Source organism: Lathyrus oleraceus, chromosome 3, assembly GCF_024323335.1.
Source record: "Lathyrus oleraceus cultivar Zhongwan6 chromosome 3, CAAS_Psat_ZW6_1.0, whole genome shotgun sequence".
NCBI classification, from domain to species: domain Eukaryota; kingdom Viridiplantae; phylum Streptophyta; class Magnoliopsida; order Fabales; family Fabaceae; genus Lathyrus; species Lathyrus oleraceus.
This window is the reverse complement of record NC_066581.1, coordinates 378298021-378305084: the sequence shown is the minus strand read 5'-3', so window position 1 is coordinate 378305084 and position 7064 is coordinate 378298021.

Here is a 7064-nt window from a genome sequence, read left to right as displayed (position 1 = left end):
AAATGTATTACTAACTAGCAGGGGATAACAAACAATAGATATATGGCAAAAAATGCAATATGAACATCCAAATGTTTGAAGGTTATATGCACATATGCGTGATTTATGTATGATGAATGCTGACAAACAGACATTCTAACACAAACAGCTCCAAAGGAAAAGGCACACAGCCGTCCGGTACTACATCTCAAGGGAGGAAGCCCAAAATTCCAATGGAGAGTATCCAATTTGCCGGGGAATCAGAGATACCAGGAAATCACAAAATCTCAGGGGGATGGATCATCAGTCAATCCGGCTGGGGAAAAAAAGTTCATTGCACAGGCAGAAACTACCACAAAAGCAACTCTATTGGGGAATCCATCTGAGGGATATAAGAGGAATCTGGTGATCCGACACCAAGTACCAAACTCACCAAGGAGATCACACTTGCTAAGGAAAAGACCGCTCTTCCGCTGAAGGGGGGAGTGGTGAACATCTCGACAAGCATACCACTCGGGGATGAACCATAAAAGGGGCTCCGAAGGAAGAAGATACAATCATGTCAGGGATATGAACAAATGTCTTACCCTGTTGGGGATCATACCACCCTTGGGAGAGCACTGAGGATCTCCTAAGTATCCTTTTGTCATTGTGAATGTTCACTTTGTTTAAAACAAGTTATGAAAAATTCATTTATTTAAAACAATGATATTTTCTCAATTAAAAAATGCAAAACATTTGTTGAATAGAAACAAATAAGAGTGCAAATAATTGGATAAAAGGCTCAAATTCGTTTGATGGAATGGTAGCCTGCAAATGGCAAGACCCCATAGATCTTTACAAGTTTGAAATTGGTGATATATATTGGAAAAGGGCTACATTGAACATAATGACCATTTCTCCACCAATTCTGAATTCAATGTATTCGAAGCTTTGGTTGATGAAGAATGAACAAGAACCTCTGATGGATGATAGTTGTAGAACACAATCTTGTCAGAATGCAGTTACTTGCCAAATCCCTAATTTTTGCCTAGACTGCCCCAGGATGAGGTACTCAATCTAGCGGGATGCATATATTCATTTTTATGTCTCTAACTTTTGTCTGGATCGCCCTTTCGGGTTTTCAACCCACCGAGACGCTCATTTTTGCCTAAGCCGCCCTTTCGGGTTTTCAACTTAGCGAGCTATTCTGTTTTTTTTAGGCGAAGTATTTCTTGACAGCATCTGAATTCACGGGACGAGTGAAATCCTCCCCATCCATAGTTGTAAGCATCAAAGCACCGCCTGAAAAGGCTCTCTTAACAACATATGGACCTTCATAGTTTGGAGTCCACTTGCCCCTGGAATCGGGCGCGAAAGACAAGACCTTCTTGAGCACGAGGTCACCCTCTCGGAACACACGAGGCTTGACCTTCTTATCAAAAGCCTTCTTCATTCTCTGCTGATACAACTGACCATGACACATGGCAGTCAATCTCTTCTCTTCTATCAAATTCAGCTGGTCATAACGACTCTGAACCCATTCAGCATCAGTCAACTTGGCCTCCATCAAAACTCTCATTGATGGGATCTCCGCCTCTACTGGGAGTACGACCTCCATGCCATAGACAAAAGAGAAAGGGGTTGCCCCTGTTGAAGTGCGGACAGCTGTACGATATCCATGCAAAGCAAATGGCAGCATCTCATGCCAATCTTTGTACGTAACAACCATCTTTTGGATAATTTTCTTGATATTCTTATTAGCGGCTTCAACAGCCCCATTCATCTTGGGTCTATAAGGAGAAGAATTATGGTGTGCAATCTTGAACTGACTACACAGCTCTTTCATTATCTTGTTATTCAAGTTAGATCCATTATCAGTAATGATCTTATCTGGCACACCATAACGGCATATGAGTTGATTCTTGATAAACTTCACGACCACCTGCCTGATCACATTTGCATATGATGCTGCTTCGACCCACTTAGTGAAGTAATCAATTGCTACGAGAATAAACCCGTGTCCATTGGACGCTTTTGGTTCTATCATGCCAATCATGTCAATTCCCCACATAGAGAAAGGCCATGGTGATGAAATCACATTCAGAAGTGCAGGGGGAATATGAATCTTATCCGCATAAATCTGACACTTATGGCATTTCTTTACATATTTGCAGCAGTCAGACTCCATTGTCAGCCAATAATAGCCTGCCCTCAACATCTTTCTAGCCATGGCATGTCCATTCGAATGAGTACCAAATAAACCTTCATGGACCTCAGCCATCAACAGGTCTGCTTCGTGTCTATCCACGCATCTGAGCAGAACCATGTCAAAATTTCTCTTATAAAGCACTTCGCCATTGAGGTAGAAACTGCCTGATAATCTCCTCAAAGTCTTCCTATCTTTCATAGATGCTCCAGGCGGGTAAACCTGGTTCTGAAGGAAACACTTGATGTCATAATACCATGGTTTATCATCCTTCACTTCTTCAATTGAAAATACATGAGCTGGTCTATCCAAACGCATCACGGTGATATTGGTGTAAGACCCTAATTTTGACCCTAAGACGCCTCATGGCATCATAACATTGCATTTGCATTGCCTCAAGGATCTTTAGCATCTTGGTTCCCTTTGCCTTTGGGTGGGACTCCTTGTGATTGGTTTGAGATCACCAAGCATGCTTGAATTATACATCATTGTTTCTCTTACTTTTGTTTACTAACCAAAAGCACAAAAATGTGTCACTAACATCTTTTGTTTGAAGCTTGAGTATCATCCAAGACACTTTGTGGGTTCTATTTAGATGATCAGTCAACACAAGGGAATGGCTTGAGATACTTATAACAGGTTCAAATGGGGTCTATTCGTCAGTCAAAACGTTAATCTTGAAGGAGCAAAAGTTTGTTCATGAGCTGTCATGCTCGCTAGGCGAGCAGAATGGGTCGCCTAGCGAGTCCCAAGAAAAGCCACCAGAATCACCTACGCTCAGAGGAATTTCTTGAACTGTCATGCTCGCTAGGCGAAGCCCACGTGTAAAAAAAACGAAAAAACGAAAATAAATAAATAAAATATAACAGAAATTTTTTGGACTTGGGCCTCTCTCATTTGAGCCCACAGGTCCACAAAAATCAGGTTATAAATTCAGAGTTTCAGTGAAACAAAAAGCCATTCTATTCCTATTACCCTGGCAGGGAAAAAGATAGTGAGAGAAGAGCTAACAGAGTTCAGAGCAACCTCCAGAGATTGAAGGGAACTCATCGGCAAAGAACCAATTCCCTCTCATATAAACCCTAAGAGTGCTTTGCAAACCCAACCGTGCCATTCAATTTCATCGGTCTCTCCAATCAGGTTTGCCCTTATCCCCATTACTCTATGCTTTTAATTTGAATACTCTGAATGTGTGAGGTATCGTTCAGTTTTTGCCCACGGGTTTAGATATGCATGAATGTGTAAATAATACCTTGAATGTTTTGATCACTTAATTTCTGAGATGGACGCCATAGGGTTTGGAGTCCCTAAAATCGTACTATTATCAATGGGAAATCCAGAACCCGCAGGCGCTCGCTAGCACCTTCGCTAGGCGAGCCTGCAGCGAAGCTTCGCTAAGCTTTCGCTAGGCGATGCAGCAGCGATCGCGACAGTAGTTGTTTTTTCCTGTTTGCTCTAACCTTTGTGTTTGTTATGGCATTGTTTTCTCCTAATTCCGTCATGTTACTCTAACCTGTTTGTTGAGTTTTTGTGAGAGCTCACATACTCTTGCAGGGATAGCTTGCTTGGTGTTCCACTTTATTTGTGGGGTACCACCTTGAGGTCTATTCCGATTACCTGTACTGACTCGCTTTCTTTGATGGTGTTTAGCTTGGAAGAGTCTTTGGGTTTCCTATTTATCTAATTGCTGTTACTTCGGATCTTTATCCGTACGGTAGATCTCTCGATCCCTTTAGTTTTCCCGCATGTTACCGATTTCTTAGGTTTCGTATAGCCTCTCGTGGCATGTCATTTAAGGTAGCGCGGTTCCTTCATCTAGGACTGCCTTTTTGCATGAGCATCCCTAAACACCCCAAACTCATTGATTTTTCTTCTCCTAAGAACACGTTATCTCCTTCTACTACAAGCGAGTAAGTCTCCAAAGGTCGAGCATCCGATAGATTGCGTAGTAACGTCGTTCACCCCAAAACACAACCCTTACCCCATAGGTGGTCGAACTACGTTTTGCTCTGATTTTCATCCCAGATAAGATACGTAGGCATAAGACGCGATGTCTTAGCGAGCACACTCCTCTTTAACCCATAGGTAGCCGAGCTACGAAGACTCTGATTCTCAGATTCAAATGAGATACGTATGCAGTGGATGCGACGTCCGTGCGAGTCATTTTCTTTTGACCCTTCTTTTAGTAAGTAGTACATTAGATAAACATACACGCTTTTCTAATCCCTTCAATCATGTTTGCACAAATAAATTTTCAAAAAAAAACAACAACCTTTGCAACAAATGTGAAAAGGGCTCCCTAGGAGTACCTAGGATGCTTTGGGTGCCTAATACCTTCCCATTGCATAACCAACCCCCTTACCCAGATCTCTGACATTTTTACTAGTTTTTGATTTGATAAAACTTTTAGGTTTTTGTTCGCTTTCTAACCATTCCTTTGGATAAATAGAAGTGCGGTGGCGACTCGACTTGTATGATTTACCTTGGATTTAGTCAATATCTCTAATGGTAACGAATACCCCGCTACAATTGGGAACTTCATTCCACAGTTTTACCATAATCATCGAAGCAAGTGTAGCAAGAGCATCTACCATCCGATTCTCATCTCGAGGAATATGGTGGAAGTCAACTTCAGTAAAGAACGTTGAAATCCTCCTCGCGTAATCCCTATATGGAATAAGACCAGGCTGATTCGTCTCCCATTCACCCTTGATTTGATTGACAACGAAGGCCGAATCACCATAAACATCAAGATGCTTGATCCTTAGATCAATGCATTCTTCCAATCCCACAATACAGGCCTCATACTGAGCCATATTATTTGTGCATTTGAAAGTTAGTCTTGCTGTAAAAGGAATATGTGTGCCCCGAGGAGTAATAATTACTGCCCCAATACCATTTCCATACTGATTTACAACACCATCAAATACCATACTCCATCTGGAACCAGGCTTTGGCCCTTCATCGAGTGTAGGCTCATCATAATCTTTCATCTTCAAATACAGAATCTCCTCATCTGGGAAGTCATACTGAATTGACTGATAATCCTTAATAGGCTGATGTGCCAAGTGGTCAGCCAAGATACTACCTTTAATAGCCTTCTGAGCTCGATACTCAATATCATACTCAGATAACAACATCTGCCAACGGGCAATCCTCCCGGTTAAAGCAGGCTTCTCAAATATATACTTGATTGGATCCATTCTGAATATCAACCAAGTTGTATGATTTATCATATACTGGCGTAAACGCTTAGCGGCCCAAGCCAAAGCACAACATGTCTTCTCAAGCATTGAGTATCGAGACTCACAATCAGTGAACTTCTTACTTAAGTAGTAAATAGCATACTCTTTCTTCCCTGATCCATCTTGCTGACCAAGTACACAACCCATCGAGTCTTCAAGAATTGTCAGATACATGATCAAAGGTCTTCCTTCTACAGGCGGAGACAGGATTGGAGGTTCAGACAGATACTCTTTGATACTATCGAAAGCTTTCTGGCAATCCTCGGTCCAATCATGGGACTGATCTTTCCGGAGGAGCTTGAATATCGGCGCACATGTGGCAGTCATGTGGGATATGAATCTGGAAATATAATTCAAGCGACCAAGAAAACCTCGGACTTGCTTCTCAGTTTTGGGCGCAGGCATCTCTTGTATTGCTTTGACCGTTGCAGGATCAACCTCAATACCTCTTTCGCTGACAATAAAGCCCAATAACTTGCCAGAACGAACTCCAAATGTACACTTGTTGGATTCAGACGAAGCTTGTACTTCCTCAAATGCTGAAAAAGCACCAACAAGTGCTCTACATGTTCAACTTCCGTTCTTAACTTAGCAATCATATCATCAACATATACCTCAATCTCCTTGTGCATCATATCATGGAACAAGGTGGTCATAGCTCGTTGATACGTGGCTCCGGCGTTCTTCAAACCGAAGGGCATCACTCGATAACAAAATGTTCCCCAAGGTGTGATGAATGTTGTCTTCTCCATATCCTCGGGTGCCATCTTAATCTGGTTATATCCGGAAAATCCATCCATAAATGAGAAGACATTGAATTTAGCTGTATTGTCTACCAACATATCAATATGTGGTAGAGGGAAATCATCTTTCGGACTAGCTTTATTCAAGTCTCTATAGTCCACACACATCCGGACTTTTCCGTCTTTCTTAGGCACGGACACAATATTGGCCACCCACTGAGGATATGTAGAAGTCACCAGAAACCCCGTATCAATTTGCTTCTAAACTTCTTCTTTGATCTTCACTGCCATATCAGGATGAGTTCTTCTGAGCTTCTGCTTCACAGGCACGCACTCAGGTTTCAAGGGTAGGAAATGTTGCACAATATTTGTATCTAGACCCGACATGTCTTCATACGACCAAGCAAAGATATCGACATATTCTCGTAGCAAATCAATCAACCCCTTCTTAACATATTCTTCCAGGAGTGCCCCAATCTTCACTTCTCGCACACAATCCTCAGACCCCAAGTTGACTGTTTCTAGATTCTCAAGATGCGCCTGAATGATCTTCTCTTCATGCTCAAGTAGACGGGTAATCTCGTCAGGAATCTCTTTACCATCATCTTCCTCTGCCTCAAATACAGGGAACTCAAAATTGGGAGATGGTGTCGGATCACTATGTTCAATGGGTTTGATCAACCTGCATAATGATTTTGGATATGAAAAGCTTTTTAGAAATCAAACAAGGCAGATGAAAAGATTGATTTTATTCTATTTTTAGGGTTTTATGTGATCACCAATTTCATGCAAAAACGAAAAGGGAAAATAATTGGAAAAACAAACATTTAACATGAATTTATTGAATGAAAATATCATTGTATTTATGTTGCCAACAATGTTATCACTCCTCCTTTTGGCATGGGAGAA